The following is a 24,098-nucleotide window of genomic DNA, read 5'->3' as shown; positions in this document are numbered from 1 at the left end:
CTGCTCCATCTCTGCCTCGTCGATCGCTGGTTGCACCAGGTGCCAAGCCCCTATTTTTCTTATGCCCGCAGCTCCAAGTACCGCCATCACCGACAAGTTACCCGCGAGACTCGGATTTCCACCAAGTCCAAAAAAACACAACCGTAACCAGGACCTTTGTTCTACTTCGTTTTGGATCGCCAAGTACACCACATCGATGCCTAGTACGACTACACAACCGGAGTGCGACAAATACCCCGACAACGTGTACATCTACACCGCCAAGACCGGACCGGCAAGTACCCTGACAACGTGTGTACCACTACCATCGCCGAAGACCCGTGTAACGGAACCTCCAAGTTCGACTACCTTTGCGTGTACCACTACTTTCGACCGTCAAAGACCCAGTGGACGTCAAGTTCCTCGCCGTGACCTTGAACATCTACGAAACGTGTACCACTACTTCCACAACTGTCGCAAGAACGACTACTTCCACTACGACCCGTGTACAACTACTTCCACTACCGTCGCCACGTGAACGACTACTTCCCACGATGACCCGTGAACAACTACTTCCATTACGAACTCGATCCACCCCAAAATGCATGCTTCGATGGTATAACACCGAGATGATCGCCCGTGGACCGAATGCACGTGTTGTATGAGATGCACCCTATGTTTCCACCATGTCCGAATTGTTCCTTGCATGTTCGCCGTAAGCCATGCCACCGACATGTGGGACACCCGGTATCCGGGATCACTCCCCATCACTCTTTCATGTTTCATGCACCCACACTTGTTCCTTTGCACCAGCATCTCAGTCGAGTTGCCAGAACCGGGATGTTGCCGTGGCACCATTTCCGTTTCACCGCCGTGGTACCCTTTTCCTTCCGCCATGGCGACAAATGCCTCGTATCATCTTCATGTCAACATTTCATAAAAATTGCATAAAACTTGTTTATGTCATCCACTATGTCGTGCTACCTACCTCTTGTTTATCAAGCCTCCCATATTGCCATGTCAAGCCTCTAACCCACCTTCCTAGCAAACCGTTGTTTGGCTATGTTACCGCTTTTGCTCCGCCCCTCTTATAGCATTGCTAGTTGCAGGTGCCTTTCAGGTTGTTCCATGTTGGAACATGGATATGTTGGGATATCATAATATCTCTTATTTAATTAATGCATCTATATACTTGGCAAAGGTTGGAAGGCTTGGCCTTTTGCTTGGTGTTTTGTTCCACTCTTGCCGCCTTAGTTTCCGTCATGCCGGTGTTATGTTCCTTGATTTTGCGTTCCTTACGCGGTTGGGGTTACGGGACCCCCTAGACAGTTCGCATTCAATAAAACTCTTCCAGCAAGGCCCAACCTTGGTTTTACCATTTGCCTAATAACAACTAAAATTTGCCTTGGGAGTAATTAACCCAAGGATTATCTTAATTCAACCCCCCGGGCCAGTGCTCCTGTGAGTGTTGGTTCGAACCGGGCAGCCTATGGGGCCACCTCGGGGAAACTTGAGGGTTGGTTTTACTCCTAGCTTGTCCCATCCGATGTGCCCTGAGAACGAGATACGTGCGACTCCTACCGGGATTTGTCAGCACATCGGGCGGTCTTGCTGGTCTTGTTTTACCATTGTCGAAATGTCTTGTAACCAGGATTCCGAGACTGATCGGGTTATTCCGGGAGAAGGAATATCCTTCGTTGATCGTGAGAGCTTGTGATGGGCTAAGTTGGGACACCCCTGTAGGGTATAAAATTTCAAGAGCCGTGCCCGCGACTATGTGGCAGATGGGAATTTGTTAATATCCGGTTGTAGAGAACTTGACACTTGACTTAATTAAAATGCATCAACCGCGTGTGTAACCATGATGGTCTCTTTTTGGCGGAGTCCGGGAAGTGAACATGGTTGGGTTATGTATGAACGTAAGTAGTTCAGGATCACTTCTTGATCACTCTAGCTTACGGCCATTTCGTAGTTTCTCTTCTTACTCTTGTACTCATATGTTAGCGACCATATTTGCTCAGTGCTTGCTGCAGCTCCACCTCATAACCACATCCTACCCATAAGCTTAAATAGTCTTGATCTCGCGGGTTTTGAGATTGTTGAGTCCTCATGACTCACAGATACTACCAAAACAGTTGCAGGTGTCGATGATACCAATGGAGGTGATGCCACCAAACTCAAGTGGGAGTTTGACGAAGACCTTTGGCGTTACTATGTTTCGTTTCCAGATGATCAGTAGTGGTGCCCAGTTGGGACGATCGGGATTTAGCATTTGGGGTTGTCTTCTTTTATTTTGGATTCGTCCATAGTCGGACTTTGTGTGTACTCTGAATGATGTATGAATTATTTGATCATTGTGTGACATGGCGATTGTAAGCCAACTATTTATTTATCCCTGTGTCTTGTACATGGGATTGTGTGAAGATGACACTTCTTGCGACAAAACCAAAATGTGGTATGCCTCCAAGTCGTGCCTCGACACGTGGGTGACATAGACGCATCTTGGGCATTACAACATGGTAATCAGAGCCATCCCCGACTTAGGAGCCCCCTACTTGATCGAATCGCTGATGTTGTTGAGTCTAGAACAAAACTGTTTTGAGTCTTAGGATTATATATATCGGAGAGTAGGATTCTTTTTACTCCTCAGCCCCTTCGTCGCTTTGGTGAGGTCTCCCGACGTAGATGTTTTGACTTTCCTCTCCTCATTTTCACAAAAAAATTAGGATCACGCGGGTATCTTGGGATCATTCTGATATTCTTGTGACGAGAACATTGTTCTTGGTGCCTCCTGACATTTTGGGGTTGTGGCAGTGTCCCAGGGAGTTGAGCTCCGAGGTGTTGTCGTCACAATTTTATCGTTGCAGTTCTGGAATACCTGAGTTCGCCAACATCGAAAATCTCTTTTATGCAGTTAGTTGTGAGATAACCTCGACACCACCCAGTACTGGGGAGGGAGTTCGGGAGTATTGCCACATCTCGTATAACAGATGCTTTTCGAAGGTTGAGGTACACGATTTCTGGAGTTTTCTTGGTTATGTGTTGACGGATGGATACAGTTGGAGCATAGGGCTTGTTAGTTGTGTGATATATATTGTGCCTCCATGTATCCCCAACACCAGATTGCATAACCAGAAAGTTTCGGGAGTTTTTAGGTGGGAATTCAAGTATCTCGTAGGATATCTTCCCAACAGACACATGATGCGATATGGGGTCTATCATATGTTTGTTCCGGCTTATTCTACAAGCCAAATCCTTTGTTTTGTTTTGATTATGGTATTCGAGTTGCTTCAATGTCAAGTGTTGATTCCATACCTTTCCTAAGCGGTATTCTCATATTTCTGTGGGAGTGCTAATCCTTCTTGATCATCGAGATTTTCATGTAAATTCTTTTCAACCGGCGTGCTTCTGTTCAAGTTAACCTGATCCTTTCAATATGTGCAAGACCAATTATTGGGTTTTCTCAATGGTGTTTGTTTCATTCATCCCAAGTTGCCTTTGTTTTCCCGCCCTCCCACCCTTTTCTTCAAGGACTCATATATCTTAATCTAGTTTCCATTTTATTCATGTGAAGTCTCTTCATTCTTTTCCTCCATGTTCTTACCTGGTGATTCTCATGAAGATGCTAAGGAAGCTACGAGTTCATCATTCTTCATTCTCTTTCTTCTCCGGTGGTCTAAACTCAAGCTTCATTGTTGATCATATCTCTTCCATTTGGTTTACATGCTTTCCATGTTGGAATTTCTTATCCAAGGCTCTCTTATTTATTCACCTCTTCTATTCATATCCGGAGTGTTGGAGATATCTTAGAAGATTCGCATTTCCATTCTTAATCAGTTCAAGCTATTTTGATGTTGTTATCTCATTCAAGCCATTTAATTCAACCGATGCAATATCTTTCAAGCAGTCTTTCCCAATGGTTTTTCTTTTGAGTGGGCGCTAACCCACAGGTCTTTTCCCAGGATCTTATCTGACTCTTCTATTTTTTGGAGTTCTCAAATTCTTTTCAAAGTGTGACGTAAGAATGGATTCCATCAGTCACATGCCTTCTCCAAGATCGTTTTCAATTCTTTTCATCGTTGGTTCAACATTTCTATTCTTCATTTTAGAGTGCCTCAACAATTCATGGTGGTCTATCTCATCGTCTTTCTCAGATTTCGAAGACCGAAGAACAGTTCCTCTTGAATCCTTACTCGTTCTTCCAAAGATTCATGGTTCTAGCTTGATGCTATCCTCTTAATTTATTTTGTTTGTCAAAAATTCTTTCCATACCCATCTGGAGCATTACAGAAGTATTTTCATTTGGATTCTATGGAAACCATCCTTTTCAGAAGAATAATTCATTTTCAGTTTTGCTCCCGCCCTCTAATTCTTACCGGTGGATCGTTCAGGTATTTTCTAGTAAGATCATGTTCTCTTCATTGTCTTATATCTAAGTTTCCTCAAGTGCCTTTGTTCTTTTCTAATTCTTTCCGGTGATTCGTTCTTTTTTCTGCATTCGTTCAATTCTTACAGTGATTCATTTAAGATTTCCACTTTCGTTCTTATCATATCAATTCATTCGTTTTTCCAATCCTACCGGTGGTCCGTTGAGTTTGCGCTATATCTCTCTTAATCTTTTCAACGCGAATAAGTAGTATGCCAAATCCAATGCTTCTCATCAATTTAAATTGGTGAAGGACACGTGTAACATAATTCTTATTCTTATTTTCACCCAAGTGATTAATCCTTTCCTTCGGAGTTTGTTCAGGAGGAATAAATTATGGGTTTCAAGTTGTTCGTCTTGTCTCCCAGTGTTCTAAGCTCTCACAATTTTCTCATCGCGAAGCTTCATCTAATCATTACAAGGCTTCAATCTTGTTCTTTTCATCCTTCACTTCTCATCCTTTTGGTTACCGGAGTTCTTCATGGTGGTTCATCCTGATTTAATTCATCCTCAAAGTGTTCTTCAAGATTCTTGTGGAGGAGCTCAAGTATTCTTCCCTTTGCACTTCGAAGTGCAAATATTTGCTCCCTTATCTTTTAAGGTGGTGTTATGTCATTCTTGACAATTTCCTTTCGTGTTTCATGATTCGCAAGTTGTTAAGAATGAGATATTTAAACCCATCATTTTCTCTTCGTTCAGGAAATCCTTTGCAACCCATCAATATCTTCATGGGAGTTATCTTGGGTTATATTTCACCTAAAGTTTTCCCTAAGGATTGTTTCTATTTATGGTGCTTATAAATGACCCAAGTTCTTCATTTATCCTCCTGGTGAAATAAGTTTCTCATCTCCTTGTTGATATCAATCCAATCTATTGTTTCCGTTAGTGGCAGAACTTCACCTCATAATTTTGAGACGTTTTCCATAAGCCCACAACAACCTTATTCTTTTGTTGTTTAATTTTCAACAACTCCATGCAATCCTTATTTCTAATGATGCTTTCAAATTCACTGGTGGTAGAAGTTATCATTTCTTCTACTTTCTTTCTTCCTAACGATCTAGCTTCTATTCTTTTGTTCCGGAGGCATTGTGATGTTGCACTCTTCGACCCATCATCACATTTTTGTCAAAGATCATGTTCTTTCCTTTGCTTATCCATTCAACCCGATTGTGGTGTCCTCCATTCAAGTTCTCTCATCTTATCAAGTTTTGCCTCCCTTCTCAACCGGAGTGCTGTCTGAATTCTTTCTTACCCCTTGTGCCATCTTTTAATTGTTTTGGAGGCAGTGTGTTGTTGATTTCGTCAAGTATCATCCAATCTTCCCAATTTCATGATTCTAATTCCTTCCATTTTCAGTCGGAGTGTTGTCCAAATTATTTCATTCTTATTCCTTCTCTATCTTGTTTTAACCGGAGTGGTTTGAATGTCTATCTTGTCACTTAAGCTCTTCTTTTTCGCCGTATTCCTTGTTCCTTGTCCAACGGAGTGTTTTCATTTCGTTCATCTCCATTGTATTCTTTCTTTCAATTTGTTCAACCTCTCAAAGTTTGTTGGTTTCACACATTTGTCGAAGAAGCAACTTTGTTTTACCTCTTCCTTTCCGCTTCTATCTGGTGCCATCCCTAGGATCTCGGGTCGAGATCCTCTGTTAGTGTGGGAGAATTGTGACGCCCCAAGACCGACGCTCCAGAAGACTTCCATACATTTCGTGATCACCATGTGTTTCATTTTGCTTGCTCTTTTTATTTTTATTTTGCATTGCATCATGTCATCATGCCATCATGTCATTTCATTTTTTAAAACTCAACTAAATAAATTGCATAGATCTTTTGTTCTATTTAAATCGAGGGAATTCACATGGTGATTTCTCTTTATAACATATCCTCCTAATAATTATGGAGCTATTATAAATATTCCATTTGTTTGGAATTAACTGGAACACACTTGCAGAATAATTCCCATGCCTATTCTACTTCAAGTTTCACCTCCAAACCTTGGCAACAATTCTTTATCTCTTTTGTCGAGCCTCCTCTAAAAATTCTCAACATTTTTGGACCTTCCTTTTACCTACTCCTTGTTCAAACCATTTGAATTAAATTCAAATGAATTTGAATTTAAATCTTGCAATCTTGGCCATTCTTTTTTTCTTGGAATAAACACATTTTTGTGAGTCCGGGAAAATGATCCGCATGCGCAAATTCTTTCCCTAACCCTCTCTTTCTTCTCTGTAGTTGTTTTTCTACTAAAGAAAATAAGAGTAGAGGGAGAGAGGTGGCCCAGCCCAGCGAGGCCGACCCATTTGCTCTTGGAGGCCCAGCCGTACCCCTTCTCAACCCTAGCCTGACCCTCTACTCGATACCTCTCCCTCTCGTTCCCGTGCCCGCCGCCACACCCGCATCGCTGGATCCCCATCTCTCCCTCCTCTTGCTCTCTTCCCCGCGCCCGTAGCACCGCCACCTCTCTCTCGATCCCCACAGATAGCTAGCGCCAGGATGCCTCGCCCGCGCCCGATCCCTCCTCTCGCACGCAGGCCCTCTCCTCTCCTGCACCTGCGCCCGCAGCCGTCGTCCTCCACGTTGAACCCGCCATCTCCATCCCGTTCTGGGCCTTCTTCGCCCACGCCCTCCTCCACCAGCAGTGTCGCCACCTCGCCAGACCTCCTTCCTCAGCGCCAAGTCCCATCGGCACCATGTCCCACCTTCGCCTCTGCCTCGTCCAGGAGACGAGCGAACGCCTCTAGTCCCGCGCTATGGCTGTCGTTCCTGGCCTCGCCCACAGCTCCGCCTCGTTCCGGTGCCGCTGGGTGACCTCGTCTTCCTCCTACCATGCTGCTTCCTTCGAGCACCCTCAATGCATCTATGTGGTGAGCACCTTCATCAAATTGCCTCTGGTCACCTTCAGAAGTGGCACGCCAAGTGCAGCGATGACCCTTGAAGTCCCCTGCTCTGGCACCCTGCGCCTCCCCTGGCCGGACCTGCTCCATCTCCACCTCGTCAATCGCTGGTTGCACCAGGCGCCAAGTCCCTGTTTGTCTTATGCCCGCAGCTCCAAGTACCCCCATCACCGACAAGATACCTGCGAGACTCGGATGTCCACCAAGTCCAAAAACATGACTGTAACCGGGACCTTTATTCTGCTTCATTTTGGATCGCCAAGTACACCACGCCGATGCCTAGTATGACTACACAACCGGAGTGCGATAAATACCCCGACAACGTGTACATCTACAGGTCCAAGACTAGACTGACAAGTACCCCGACAATGTGTGTACCACTACCGTCGTCGAAGACTCGTGTAACGGAACCGTCAAGTTCGACTACCTTCGGGTGTACCACTACCGGCGACCCTCAAAGACCCCGTGGACGTCAAGTTCCTCGCCGTGACCCCGAGCATCTACGAAATGTGTACCACTACTTCCACTACCGTCACGAGAACGACTACTTCCACTACAACCCGTGTACCACTACTTCCACTACCGCGCCACGTGAACGACTAGTTCCCACGACGACCCGTGAACAACTACTTCCACTAAAAACTCGATCTGCCCCAAAATGCATGCTTCGAAGGTATAACACCAAGATGACCGCCCGTGGACCGAATGCATGTGTTGTATGAGATGCACACTATGTTTGCACCGTGTCCGAATTGTTCCTTGCACGTTCGCCGTAAGCCATGCCACCGACATGTGGGACACCCGGTATCAGGGATCACTCCCCGTCACTCTTGCATGTTTCGCGTACCCATACTTTTTCCTTTGCACCAGCATCTCAATCGAGTTGCTGGAACCAGGATGTTGCCATGGCACCATTTCCGTTTCGCCGCCGTGGTACCATTTTCCTTCCGCTATGGCGACAAATGCCTCGTATCATCTTCATGTCAACATTTCATAAAAATTGCATAAAACTTGTTTATGTCATCCGCATCATGATAACAACATTTAAAATGTAAATTTGTTGTTTGCTATAAAAAATGCTAAATGACATGTGGGGATTTTCCAGAATTGTTGTTTGTTGTTTCCGGCCCCATTTAAATTGCTTAGATAGTGTAGTTTAATTGTGCTTACCCTCTTGCCATGTTAGCCAACATTAATATTGCTGAGTAGATTAAACGGGAGAGAGATAAATAATTGAATGTGGTGTTTTGTCAATATGCATCTCGTTGCATATTGAGCTCCACTTAACTTGTACTTTTGTTTGTGCACTTTTCCATGCCATGCCTATTTAAATAGGACATGCATCATCCTTGGTTGTGCATCATGCCATGTTTATGCTTGTGTGTTTACCATGTTGCTTGCTTCTTTCCGGTTTGCTTCTCTCGTTAGCTTTGGTTTCGTTCCAGAGTTGTGAGGATTCGTTCGACTACGTCCGTTTGTCTTCTTCATGGCCTCGTTCTTCTTCCTTGCGGGGTCTCAGGCTAGATGATCATTGCCCCTGATATCACTTCTATCTTTGCTTGCTAGTTGTTAGTTCTATCGCTATGTCGCTCCACATACCTCTTGTTTATCAAGCCTCCCATATCGCCTTGTCAAGCCTCTAACCCACCTTCCTAGAAAACCGTTGTTTGGCTATGTTACCACTTTTGCTCATCCCCTCTTATAGCGTTGCTAGTTGCAGGTGCCTTGCAGGTTGTTCCATGTTGGAACATGGATATGTTGGGATATCACAATATCTCTTATTTAATTAATGCATCTATATACTTGGCAAAGGGTGGAAGGCTTGGCCTTTTGCTCGGTGTTTTATTCCACTCTTGCCGCCTTATTTTCCGTCATACTGGTTGAGGGAGTCCTGGATTAGGGGGTCTCCGGACTGCCGGACTATATCCTTTGGCTGGACTGTTGGACTATGAAGATACAAGATTAAAGACTTCGTCTCGTGTCCGGATGGGACTCTACTTGGCGTGGAAGGCAAGCTAGGCAGTACGGATATGTATATCTCCTCCTTTGTAACCGACCTTGTGTAACCCTAGCCCCCTCCGGTGTTTATATAAACCAGAGGGTTTTAGTCCATAGGACAACATACAAGCATACCATATGCTAGCTTCTAGGGTTTAGCCTCTCTAATCTCGTGGTAGATCAACTCTTGTAATACCCATATTATCAAGTATAATCAAGAAGGACATAGGGTTTTACCTCCATCAAGAGGGCCCGAACCTGGGTAAAACATCGTGTCCCCCGCCTCCTGTTACCATCCTCCTTAGACGCACAGTTCAGGACCCCCTATCCAAGATCCACCGGTTTTGATACCGACATTGGTGCTTTCATCGAGAGTTCCTCTGTGTCGTCATCATTAGGCTTGATGGCTCCTTCAATCATCGATAGCGATGCAGTTCAGGGTGAGACTTTTCTCCTTGGACAGATCTTTGTGTTCAGCGGCTTCGCACTGCGGGCCAACTCGCTTGGCCATCTGGAGCAGATCGAGAGTTACGCCCCTGGCCACCAGGTCAGGTTTGGAAGCTTAAACTACACGGCCGATATCCGCGGAGACTTGATCTTCGACGGATTCGAGCCCCTGCTTAGTGCACCACACGGTCACGATGAGCATGATTTAGCTCTGCCATCGGACAGTGCCCAGGAGATTGCGCCGGCAACCGCTCCGACCCTCAATTCGGAGCCAGTTGCGCCATCCATGGACGGGTGGATAGACCCCGCCACAGAGGCCGCACTCTCATCGGTGATCGAGCCGAGTATCGACCTTACCCTTCATAGGAGCCGTGATGCCGAACTACCGGATTCTTCCTCGGCCACGGACTCCGAACCGTCTGTGCCCGTGCCTATCGAATCCGACTGGGCGCCGATCATGGAGTTTACCTCCGCGGATATTTTTCAGCACTCGCCCTTCGGCGACATACTGAACTCATTAAGGTCTCTCTCCTTGTCAAGAGAGTCCTGGCCGAACTATGTCCAGTAGGATTGGGATGCGGATGACGAAGAAATTCGCCGCCCACCCACCACCCACTTAGTAGCCACTGTCGACGACTTAACCGACATGCTCAAATTCGACTCCGAAGACATCGACGGTATGGACGATGATGCGGGAGACGAAGAGGAACCACTGTCCACAGGGCACTCGGCAGCCACCTCGTCATATGACATATATATGGTGGATACAGCCAAAGAAGGCAATGGCGATGGGACAGCGGAGGATGACCCCTCCAAGAAGCAACCCAAGCGCCGACGTCAGCGGCGCCGCTCTATGTCTCGCCAAAGCAAAAGCGGTGACACCGGCACAGGAGATAATAACACTCCAGACAGTGCCGAAGACGACAACAATCCCCTCCAGCAAAGATTTAGGGCAGGAGGATGGAGAAGCCAGCCCTCCCGAGAGAGCGGCAGACGGAGAGGCGGAGGATGATAATTACATGCCTCCCTCCGAAGACGAGGCAAGCCTCGACGATGACGAATTCGTCGTGCCTGAGGATCCTGTCGAACAAGAGCGCTTCAAGCGCCGGCTTATAGCCACGGCAAATAGCCTTAAGAAAAAGTAATAGCAGCTTCAAGCTGATCAAGATTTGCTTGCTGACAGATGGACTGAAGTCCTTGCGGCCGAGGAATACAAACTCGAACGCCCCTCCAAGAGTTACCCAAAGCGCAGGTTGCTACCCTGACTGGAGGAGGAAGCACCAAAACCTACATCTCCAGCATATGACGCGGCTGATCGACCACCTTGTGGCCGCGACAAAGAGGCATTCCAGCCAAAAGTTCAGCCCGCACCCCGACGCCACTCAAATAAAAATGCCAAGACATGGGGAAATACGCCAGACCTGCGAGACGTATTGGAGGACAAAGCAAAACATGCAAGATCGATCTATGGATCACGAGGGCACGCCACTATGCGAGACGATAACCGTCACGCCGGATACAGTAAAAGTAAGTCCGGCCGGGCCGAACACAACGGACAAGACTCAGTTGAGCTGCGTCGCGATATAGCCCAGTATAGAGGCGCCGCACACCCCCTATGCTTCACAGACGAAGTAATGGATCATCAAATCCCAGAGGGTTTCAAACCCGTAAATATAGAATCATACGACGGCACAACAGATCCTGCGGTATGGATCGAGGACTTCCTCCTGCACATCCACATGGCCCGCGGTGACGATCTACACGCCATCAAATACCTCCCACTTAAACTCAAAGGACCAGCTCAACATTGGCTCAACAGCCTGCCAGCAGAATCCATTGGCTGTTGGGAAGATCTGGAAGCCGCATTCTTTGACAACTTCCAGGGAACTTATGTGCGACCACCAGATGCCGATGACTTGAGCCACATAATTCAGTAGCCAGAGGAATCGGCCAGGCAATTCTGGACATGGTTCCTAACAAAGAAAAATCAAATCATTGACTGTCCGGATGCTAGCAGCTTTTAAGCACAACATCTGCGACGAGTGGCTCGCCCGGCACCTTGGGAGAAGACAGCTGACTGGCTCGCAGCAATAACATATCAAAGAACCATGGTACTTCGGATACCAAGGATGTCAATGGTAGGTCACGTCGCAACAAACACAAGCGCCGCATGAACAGCGATAATACCGAAGATACGGCAGTCAATGCCGGATTCAAAGCCTCTAATCTCGGTCAGCAGAAAAAACCATTCAAAAGAAGCACTCCAGGCCCGTCCAGTTTGGACCGTATACTCGATCGCTCGTGTCAAATACACGGCACCCCCGACAAGCCAGCCAACCACACCAACAGGGATTGTTGGGTGTTCAAGCAGGCCAGCGAGTTAAATGCCGAAAATAAAGATAAGGGGTCACATAGCGATGATGAGGATGAGCCTCGGCAGCCGAACACCGGACGACAAAAGAGGTTCCCCCACAAGTGCGGACAGTGAACATGATATACGCAAGCCACATCCCCAAGAGGGAGCGGAAGCGTTTGCTGAGGGACGTATATGCGTTGGAGCCAGTCGCCCCAAAGTTCAACCCATGGTCCTCCTGTCCGATCACCTTTGATCACAGGGACCACCCCACTAGTATCCGTCATGGTGGATTCGCCGCACTGGTCTTAGACCCAATCATCGATGGATTTCACCTCACTCGAGTCCTTATGGACGGTGGCAGCAGTCTGAACCTGCTTTATCAGGGCACAGTGCGCAAAATGGGCATAGACCCCTCAAGGATCAAACCCACAAAAACAACCTTTAAAGGCGTCATACCAGGTGTAGAGGCCCATTGCACGGGCTCAGTCACGCTAGAAGTGGTCTTCGGATCCCTAGAAAACTTCCGAAGCGAGGAGTTAATCTTCGATATAGTCCCGTTCCGTAGTGGCTATCATGCACTGCTCGGGCGGACCGCATTTGCGAGATTCAATGCGGTACCGCATTATGCGTACCTCAAGCTCAAGATGCCAGGACCTCGGGGGGTCATCACAGTCAATGGAAACATAGAGCGCTCTCTCCGCACGGAGGAGCACACTGCGGCCCTCACAGTAGAAGCACAAAACACTACAAAAAAGGCCACATCCGTGACATTTTGGGCCGAACGAAAAAAATTTCTGTCATACATATGACACTTCTATGACGATAATTGTGACAAAACCCGGTATCATCATAGATGTGGTGGGCTCCTACTTCTATGACAAAAAATCATGACAGAAAATGGGCTTTTCGTCCTGGGCGGGCCAGAGACGCAGCTGCATGACATTCTTTGGGCCGTCCATGACGGAAAAAACCGTGGTAGAAGCGAGGTGGAGGAAAATTTTGGGGAGTTCCCGGTTACGGTGGGAGGTCTGGGGCCGAGCGATGCGCGTTTCTCTCATACACGTACGCGCGTGTGTGCGAGGCGTTGGCTCTAACTGAACCTGAGTGAGGCATTGGGCTCTAACTGAACCCGAGCGATTGCACTGCATGCTACGTGTTACTGAACCCAAGCGATCGATCGATGGCTGTTAACTGAACCCGATCGAGCGATTCCTTCGCTACTGCTGCTAACTGAAGTCGATCGATGGGATGAACAGTGAACGTTGCGGGGGGGGGGGGTTGGATGAACATTGAGCGGTGGTGTTGCCTCTGGGTGAACAGGACCCCGTGGTGTGGTGGAGGGCTGGATAAACAGTAGACGGTGGAGGGATGCCCGTGGAGGGGTGGATGAACAGGACCCCGTGGTGTGGAGGGCTGGATGAACAATAGACGGTGGAGGGGTGGTTGAACAGGACCCCGTGGTGTGGAGGGCTAGATGAACAGTAGACGGTGGAGGGGTGCCCGTGGAGGGGTGGTTGAACAGGACCCCGTGGTGTGGAGGGCTGGATGAACAGTAGACGGTGGTGGGGTGGTTGAATAGTAGCCGGTGGAGTAGCGCGCGGTGGAGGCTGGATGAACAGGAGCCCGTAGAGGCTGGAGGAGGTCGACGGTGGAGATGAACAGTATCCCGTGGAGTCCTGTTTTGCGGTACGCCACACCCCTCCCGATGAATAGGACCCCCGTTTCGACCGTAGTGCTCCAACACAAGTCTGTTTCATCCGTTTTGCGGTACGCCACACCCCTCCCAATCCACAGGACCCCCATTTCGACCATAGGAGGTCCGTTTCCTCCATTTTTGAAAGTGCGTTATATCGACTAGAGGGGGGGTGAATAGGTGATTTTTTTTAAAGTCTTCAAAACATGGAAGTTATGAAGACAGACAATAGAAACAAACCTATTACCATGCAGCGGAAGGTAGACTACACTAAGCAAACCATAGTCAATTATTCAATGGAGCGAAAACACAATGACTAATAGCAGCAATGTAGTAAGGATCAGGTAGGAAGATATTATGAAGCCAAACAGAACACGCAGTCACTCAGTGAAGACAAAAGATAGTGCAATCATACATTGACTTCACAAGGACCAACAGTAAGTAAAGGGAAGGGAAGGATGAAACCAGTGAATCGTTGAAGACAATGATTTGTTGGACCAGTTCCAGTTGCTATGACAACTGTATGTCTGGTTAGGGCGGCTAGGTATTTAAACTTGAGGACACACAGTCCCGGACACCCAGTCCTGAACACGCAGCTCAGGACACCCAATCCTCACCGTATTCCCCTTGAGCTAAGGTCACACAGACCTCGCCCAATCACTCTGGTAAGTCTTCAAGGTAGACTTCCAAACCTTCACAGACTTTGTTCACCGGCGATCCACAATGTCTCTTGGATGCTCAGAATGCGACGCCTAACCGGCTAGAGGATTCACAGTCCTCAAGTGTAATAAGTCTTCAGATCACACAAATAAGAAGACTTAAGTGATGCCTAATTCTCTTTGGCTCTGGGTGGTTAGGGCTTTATCCTCGCAAGGGATTCTCTCTCAAAGGCTTCGAGGTGGGTTGCTCTCAAACGACAAAAGCCGTACTCTAACTCTGAGCAGCCAACCGTTTATGGTTGTAGGGGGTGGGCTATTTATAGCCACTAGGCAACCCAACCTGATTTGTCTGAAATGACCCTGGGTCACTAAGGAACTGACATGTGTTCCAACGGTCAGATTTCAAACTCACACGGCAACTTTACTTGGGCTACAAGCAAAGCTGACTTGTCCGACTCTAGACAAGATTCGCTCTCATAGTCTTCACTCGAAGACATAGGTTTTGGTTAAGCATCACTTCATTCATTCTGACTGGTTCTCTTGGACCCCCACTTAACAGTACGGTGGTTCCTATGACTCAACAAAGAAGAAAAAGAACTACGAAATATCTAAGTCTTCGAGCTCCATAGGCTTCATGCGATGTCTTCTCTTGTCATAGTCTTCAATGTGAATATCTTCATATACCACCTTTGACATCAATGTCTTCATACATTTTTAGGGGTCATCTCTGGTAGGAAAACCGAATCAATGAGGGACTTCTACCTGTGTTATCCTGCAATTCTCACAAACACATTAGTGCCTCAACTAGGTTTGTCGTCAATACTCCAAAACCAACTAGGGGTGGCACTAGATGCACTTACAATCTCCCCCTTTTTGGTGATTGATGACAAACTAGTTGAAGTTTTGAACGGGGAATATAATATGTGAAATTGTAAAGGATAAGGAATTGTCTTCATAAGTTGCAAGGGCTCCCCCTGAAGATGTGCATATAAGTAATTTGCTTTTGGAATGCAAATGCACATGGCAGGTTGTGCTTGTGGAGATCCTCTTCAACTTATGATGACAATCCACTATGCATGTGAAGGTATGTGAAGATAATGACATGCATAATGGAAAATGGACGTCTGCAAAATGATCTAAGTGCGGAATTTATCGTCGCACATCCGGAATTTATCATCGCATCACGAGGTGGCAAATAAGTAGCAGACGACCATCGAGTTTAAGTGTTACAACTCAAAGAACCAACTGTATCAAAGCAAACGAGAGTTGTAAACACGAAGCAAAAAGTATAAAGCACCCGCCCATATGGACCCGCTTGAAGACTATCAAACTTATATGCTTCTCCCCTTTTGTCAGTAAGGACCAAAAAGGTTTGAAGACATAGAGCATCTACTCGTTCCCATGAAGAGTAGGTGAAGCAGCAGGGTCGTCGGTGGTGTTCGGCAGTGCAGAAGAACTTGGAGCAGTGTCGAAGCGTGCTGAAGGAGGTGGCGGTGAAGTAGCATTGTCTTCATCCTCGATCACTCTGGCATTCACAGTTGCAGCAGAGGAAGAAAACTCAGAGTCTTCAAGAGATGGAGTTCATCGTAGCACTGCCCTTCGAGGAGGTGTGGAGTCAAACTTATAGCGTTCAGAGAAGCCATCCTCTTGAAGCTCATCTTCAGAGCACATCAGCGTCAGCCCTTTCCATGTGCGTCGAGAGGTTTCATGGGCAACAAAGGCATTCTTGGTGGCAAGATTGCGAATGCGATTAACATCCACGAAGAGGCTTTGCATTTGATGCTTCAGCCAGTCATGATGCCTATACTGTTTCTGATGAAGAGCCACAAGAAGCTCTCGGTCATTGAGAACACGAGTGCGCTTCTTGGGTCGTTGGGCAATTGTGCTATCAGTGGCTTCAGTGAGAGAAGGATGCGGTGCACGTGTAGTGCCAGCCAAAGGATACACACGAGTGACTGCTTCAACTCCTTCAATGTTCTGAGAAAAACTTTGATGCTCTGCATTCTGAAGACTTAGAGGTTCCTTGTTAGGCTCAGGATAGATGGCTTCAATAGACATATCCACATCAGGCAGAGAGATCCGATGATTGCGACCAGATGGCTGATATGAGATAGCGGAGTGAAGTTTGATCAGCCGCATTACCCATGGGGCATAGAACTTCAAGCCAAAAAGATCAGAGCCTGATGCAGCAAGTTGGCGAATGAAGAAGTCCTGTGCATTGAAGCATTTGCCATGAAGAATATAGAAGACCAAAGTCTTCATTGCACCTTCCAGCTTGGCATGTAGAGAGTGTCCTTTGATGGGCCAGAGAGTTCGCCTTATGATGTGATAAATAGTCCTTGGCAGATACTCAAGGTCTTCAACAAAGAACTCTTTGGGATATGCAGCATCTTGGGGCAATGGCTTCATCATACTGAGCATCTGACTCATGTTAGGTTCAGGCTTCTGAAATATGCTCTCCATAGCTTCACTGTGAAGTTGACAGACAGATTCGTAGAGATCACCAGGAGTGGGTAGACCAGTGAGCTCAATGATGTCAAAGGCTTTGGCTTCGTGATGAATATTTCCTGTCATCCACTCTAGGACCCAAGTCTTCAGATCTCTGTTATACCCGCGGATGTGAAGTGTGGCATAGAATTGGAGCAGCAACTCTTCATTCCAATGCTCTTGATCGGTGACGAATGGCAGCAATCCAACCTCTTTGAAGCAATCCAGAGCTTCTTCCAGACAGGGCAAACCAGCTATTGCTTCAATGTCAAGACGCTTGTGTGGGAAGATGCGACCTTGATTGTAAAGAATGCAGGAGTAATAGCTTCACTGCGGATAGCTCCAGAACCGATCAGATGATATTCTTTCCCTTGAGTAGGGGTTCCTGGAGATATTGAAGAAGGTGTTGTCTGCTTTGAAGCCATTGATATTGAAGGATCCAGGTGCTGATGCAGGACCTAGAAACCTGGGCAATCTTGGGATTGGCTTCTGTACCTGAGGCCTGTCCTCAACATGATAGTCGAACTGAGGACCGGCAGCAGGCGCAGGAACAGAAGCAGTGGGATCAGTGGCTTCGCTGACTTCTGGTGCTTGGGTTGGTGAAGGCTCCACATTAGCTTCAGCCATGACAGCGTCAGTGGCTTCATTGGTGTTGGTGGTGGCAGCCTCAAGATTTTCAACCTCCACTTGATGAGCTGGAGGGTCGGTCACAGTCACGTTCTCCTCGAGAATAGCTTCTTGGTGGGACAAGGGAGTAGCAGCTTTTGGGGCTTCTTCTTCATCGGCTGATGCAGCCGGAATGTCTTTAGCAGCTTTAGCTTCAGACTTAGAGACTGGAGGCCTTGGTCCTTTGCGAAGCCTGCGCAACGCAGGCGACGCCTGTGGAGTTGGAGTTGGCTGGGCCTCAAAGTCTTCTTCCTCTTGTGGGCGATCAGCCCATGAAGCATCATGAGCAATTGGCGTCAGAGGACGACCAATGCTGATGAGTTCGCTGTGCGTTAGCACAGGCGCTGATACCTGTTGGTGCTCGAGCTGAGGAAGGTCTGCATCATCTTCAACATGGTCATGGTGACTAATGTCTTCAGCAGTGATGGGATCAGCTGCTGGAAAGTCTTCAGCTTCATGAGCCTCTGTGAAAGCAGGCTCGTGGACAGTCAGTTGACGTTCTTGTGGTTCAGCGTCAGGGTGAACCATGGAGATGGGTTCAACAATCAAGGGCTCTGTGGGAGCAGCCCGTTCCTTCTTGGTCTTCCTCTTCTTCTTGGAGGGGGCAGTAGCAGAGGCTTCAGGATTTTTCCTCTTCCTGGCTTCAGCCTCAGCAGTCCTCGTCTTCTTCAGCTCTGAAGCGGTTGACTGGGCCTTTGGCTTCGAGCCAGTCATGCTAGTTGGGAAGACAATGGGATCTGCTTCCTACCTTGGTGCGTTGGGTTCGGCCACAATGGGCTTCTTCTTCTGCTTAACAGCCATCCTGGGATCAATGCCCGGACGCCCAAGGGCCTTGCGCTTCTCAGCTTCGTTGTAGCCTTGCACACACTTGTCAGCCAGGCTCTTCATGCGCTCCTGAGAACCTTGAGCTTCTGTGCGTTTCTTGAGAAAGGCTTCTTTGAGCTCGTGCAGCATAATCTTGAAGTTTTTCACCTCTTGCACGCTGAGTTTGGCCATATGCTTCTTGAACTGAGCCTTTTCATAGTCAATCTTTTGCTTCAGTTCGACGATGCGCTGAGCGAGAGCTAGCTCTGAAGCAATGGCGCCATGGAAGGCGACACTGAGGCCAATGGGTAGTTGCAGATCTTCGAAGCTGATGTTTGGTGTGTCAAACCACTCATCAATGAAGTTGTGGATGATTGTCACGTCAAAGAGAGGCAGATCATTGAAGATTTCTGCTTCTTCTTTGCTCTTGATGAGTTGTTCAAGAGCGTCATCTGCAAGATCTTCATCACTGGACAGATCAATGGCATCATTGCGCAGAATGGCAGCAGCTGTCAGCTCTTGGCTGGTGTGTGGCAGAGGCACCTTGACCTTCTGGGGCTTGGAGATGCGTGACAAATCTTCAGACTGCACACTGTCTTCAGGAGGTGCAGTTGCTAGTGGCTTCGCCCGTGAGATTTTTGGTGCAGAGGCAGGCTTTGAAGCTTTTGGCTGCTTCAGCTTCTTTGGCTTCGGCGCTGCAGGCGCTTCATCTGATTCAGCGTCATCTGCAGGCTCATTCACGGCTGTCCCTTGAACCACGATGTGAGTGATGAGACCTTCCAAGTTGTAGAAGGGCCCAAGAAGATTGGGTTCAGCTTCACGAGTTCCATCGGCACGGGGAGCAGAGGGACCAGGGTTGAAGTCTAGTCCCAAAGACTTCTTGTTCTGCTTCGCTAAGTTCTGGGAAAACTGGAAGTTGTGCGTAAATAGATTGTCGTCACGACACCATAGCAGTGACGATGGGTCAGCATCCGCAGGCTGTGGTCCACTGACCATGCAGGGATAGAAGCCTTGTTCAATGGCTTCATCTCTGGTCCTGGGTTGAAGATTTTTGTAGAGGATGTCTCCCCATGGTCGCTTGATGGCATTCTTTTCAGCATATTCCTTTGTCACAAATCTATACTTGAACCACTGTTCTGCCCAATAGCGTCGAATCCATTGGATTCGTGTCTTGCGCTGATTGTAATCCTCTTCAGGATCTGTCTTGTACAACTCTGAAGATGTGCATATCTCTTGATGTTTCTCCTCGATGCTTTCTGCCACCCTTCCTTGCTGATTTCTCTGAAGCCATGAACTTTAAACTGAAAGGCTTCAATATGTTAAAAGGCTTCAAAGGTTTTCGCTTGCTGGACAAATGGGAACTGGCTTCAGGAGAATTTATGTGATGCTGTAAGTATTCTGCAAATGAATGCAGACTATGAGAACCAAGGGATTCTCCCACGGACATGTACCTGTGACAGCATTAAGGTGCGAGGGAAGGGGAAGAGGTCATATGCATTCTCAGAAGATTTTGAAGATAAATCAGTTTAGAAGACATTGACCTCATCGTGCGAAGACATTCACTCATAGATAAGGAGTTGGTTCCAGATTTGTACGAATCCACGGATCAGTACAAGTGAGGAATCTAACTACTTTGTGAAGCATAAGTGAATATACTAGGCATATTATGAGATGCAGTATGAAAGAGATCCAACTTGTGTGAATAGAAACTGCTTGTGGTAGAAAGTGATAAAGCTATAGGATCAAAGGGGCTGTAAAAAAGGAAGTTTTATTTACCACACGAAGAACTGCTAGACGGAGTGGAAGAGGAGGCCGAGCAGTTCGATCGTCCGTGCCCTAACTTGGCGATGGAGGACACCTACGGCGACGGCGGAGAAGACGATGTCCGCGGTCGGCATGAAGACGGCGTCGGAGAGGTTGCGGCAGTGAGCGCTTCGTCGTCGGCGCCGTCGAGGGCTAGCGGTGGCGCTAGGGTTCGTGCGAGAGTGGAAGAAGAGATAATGACTGCTGTGAGGTGTGTATTTATAGGTACAGGGGCGGCACTGCGTTATTACACAGGTGCCCCTGGCGATTCACATCTGAGGAACACGTGGCCATCATGCAGCATATCGGGGGTTGTTCCACGTCCCACGCACGCCTGGATTGTCGGGTGGTCGTTCCCACTTCTCCGAGTTTCAGGTGAAGGAATGAGCATTGAAAACGGACTTAATGTTTGTCTCTGTATCCTCTGCTGACAAGGACGCAGAGAAGACATTCAATAGTTTCAATAGAATGCATATGATTTGGAGAGATAGAGTTTGAGATAGAAAGCATAGAGAGGTTAGGGTCCGATCACATTCACTTAGTTCAAAAGATTCAACAAGAAGACATAGCTATAAGTGAATGATGTAGAGGACAGAACACTAGTATATATATATAATCAACATGGTGAAGATAATTGAGGGAGTCCTGGATTAGGGGGTGTTCGGGTAGCCGGACTATACCTTCAGCTGGACTCCAGGACTATGAAGATACAAGATTGAAGACTTCGTCCCGTGTCCGGATGGGACTTTCCTTGGCGTGGAAGGCAAGTTTGGCGATGCGGATATTCAAGATCTCCTACCATTGTAACCGACTCTATGTAACCCTAACCCTATCCGGTGTCTATATAAACCGGAGGGTTGTAGTCCATAGGCGGTCAACTCCATATACAACAATCATACCGTAGGCTAGCTTCTAGGGTTTAGCCTCCTTGATCTCGTGGTAGATCTACTCTTGTACTACCCATATCATCAATATTAATCAAGCAGGACGTAGGGTTTTACCTCCATCAAGAGGGCCTGAACCTGGGTAAAACATCGTGTTCCCTGCCTCCTGTTACCATCCGGCCTAGACGCACAGTTCGGGACCCCCTACCCGAGATCCGCCGGTTTTGACACCGACATTGGTGCTTTCATTGAGAGTTCCTCTGTGCCGTCACAATCAGGAAGGATGCCTCCTCCCGTCTTTAAAGATGGCGCCGTTGCTAAGGGAACCTTGGCTATCGGCCAAACCCTCCGGCTAGGTGGTTTCCTCATGACCGCCTGTTCGGCTGTTGCGCCGACGGTGACCTCTCGGGTCATCAAAAGCAACCTACACGTCAGCTCGGAGCTCGTCGAGCAGCTAGATCCAATGGAGCTCTCTTCCGTAAACGAGCTCTTGGATCGCATCGCCGCCCTGGGGGTCGCTACGAATTACGACCAGGTTGGGCTTAAACCCGATCTAAGAGAAATTAACTCTCCCCAAGTCACCCACCACGTTGCCGTGGTAGAGACGCTGTGCGGCGACCCTTCATCTATTTTAAGGACTAGCTACGTCCGAATTCCCGACCCCTCCAAGCCGGATACCCGCGGAGGGGGAGATATAACTCAAGACCTGAGCTTAGGATCAGGCAACGGGCCAGATTCACTGGACAACATCCAAGAATCCGGACTTCAGAGTTCGGAAACTCTTCAGCCTCTGAATCTTGGATTGGGTGAGGTTTCAGATTCAACGACACCCGCCCACCCAATCATAAGCGATTTCTCCCAAATCAGGCAGAGGCCCGAGGAAACAGTACATCATTACTGGGCCAGATTCCTCCTGGTTATGAACAGGATAAAGGATTGCCGCGAGGAAGACGCAATCTCAATTTTTTGCAGTAATTGCACGGACAAGGGAATCCTTAACGCCATAAGTCGTCATGATATCACACGCTTCGCTGACTTGGCGTCCATAGTACAAAAATACTGTGCGATGGAAAGTGCCTGGAAAACCGAAATAAATTTTTGGGATAATCCGGCCTTGAATAGTAATCCCATCCGAACTAAGAGGGTGCATCATCACAGGACACTCGGGATAAACACCAAAAAGCCAAAACCCTCTACAGGGCATGGAACCGTACTGGAAAGATGGCTTGATGGACCATGTAGAATTCACAGTACAGAGGACGCCACACCAACTCATAGCCTTAGAGCATGTTGGATACTCCGGCAGGTGGCCAAAATTGGCGAGGACCTCTTAATTCTGGAGGCCGCAGAAAGCCAGCCCGAGGACACCAGTACCGTTCTCACAGTCCTCGAGACTTTCGCATCAAACAGTATGCGAAAAAGACCACTCCGCAGCCTCGCCGAAGTCTATCAAGTTGCAACAATAAATCCATGGAGCGACACTGCTATTACCTTCAACGCAAGTGATGAACCTAGATTCCGAACAGCCCAAGCACCAGCCGCATTGGTCCTCAATCCCATAGAGGACGGCTTTCGCCTCACAAAGGTGCTCATGGATGGAGGCAGCGGACTGAACCTCATTTATGAGGAAACCCTTCAAAAAATGGAAATAGACTGGAACCGCATCGAGCAAAGCAGCACAACCTTTAGAGGAATAATCCCCAGTCGGGAAGCGCGCTACACAGGAAAAATCACACTAGATGTGGTGTTTGGCACGCCGGATAATTACAGGTCCGAAGAAGTCACGTTTCAGGTGGCCCCGTTCAAAAGCGGATATCACGCTTTACTAGGACGGGAAGCATTCACAATCTTCCAAGCAATACTCCATTACGGGTACATGAAGCTTAAGATGCCCGGGCCGAACGGAATTATCACTCTAGCTAGTGATCCGGATGTAGCACTCCGCGCCGAAAACAAGACGGCCACATTAGCCCTTGAGGCACTATCTGAAGCCTTAGAGGCCGAGGAACTGACTGCGCTGCACTCCACGGTTAACAGGGATGATGTGATACTCGATAAGAGATCCAAATCCACATCCTTCAAGCCAGCTGACGAAATAGTCAAATTCCAGGTCCATCCAACGGACCCCAATAAAACAGCTTCCATCGGGGCACGACTAAACCCTGATGTAGACGCCGCACTGCGAGAGTTCCTACGAGAGAACTGGGACATTTTCGCCTGGCACCCTTCAGACATGCCAGGGATCCCACGCAGGCTGGCCGAACACAGCTTAAATATCCTAAAAGGATTCAAACCTGTCAAACAAGCCCTTCGGCGTTTTTCCGAACCCAAGAGATAGGCTATGGGAGAGGAGCTAGCCAAGCTATTGGAGGCCGGATTCATTAGAGACATAAAACATCCGGACTGGCTAGCAAACTTGGTGATGGTACCAAAGAAGGATAAATCCTGGCGCCTGTGTGTCGATTTTAAAGACCTTAACAAGGCTTGCCCAAAGGATCCCTTCCCCCTCCCCCATATCGATCAAATTATCGATGCCACCTCAGGACACGACTCGTTGTGTTTCCTCGACGCATACTCCGGATACCATCAAATCAAGATGGCAGAATCAGACCAAGCCGCAACAACATTCATCACACCATACGGCCCATTCTGCTTCAACACAATGCCCTTCGGGCTGAAAAACGCCGGCGCAACATATCAGCGCATGATCCAGACATGTCTAGCAAATCAGATCGGCAAAACAGTGGAGGCGTATGTGGATGATGTGGTCGTCAAATCAAGACATGTTGAATCTCTAGTAGACGACTTGAGGCTTACATTCGATAACCTCTGAAAATATGACATCAAGCTCAACCCGGAAAAATGCGTCTTCGGCGTTCCAGCCGGAAAGCTCTTGGGCTTCATTGTATCCGGTAGAGGAATTGAAGCAAATCCAGCCAAGATCTGAGCTTTGTCACAATTGGATATCCCAAAGGACCTCAAAAAAATACAAAAATTAACCGG

This window comes from Triticum urartu, chromosome 5 (genome assembly GCF_003073215.2).
Source record: "Triticum urartu cultivar G1812 chromosome 5, Tu2.1, whole genome shotgun sequence".
Lineage (NCBI taxonomy): Eukaryota > Viridiplantae > Streptophyta > Magnoliopsida > Poales > Poaceae > Triticum > Triticum urartu.
Note: the sequence above shows the minus strand (reverse complement) of the source record.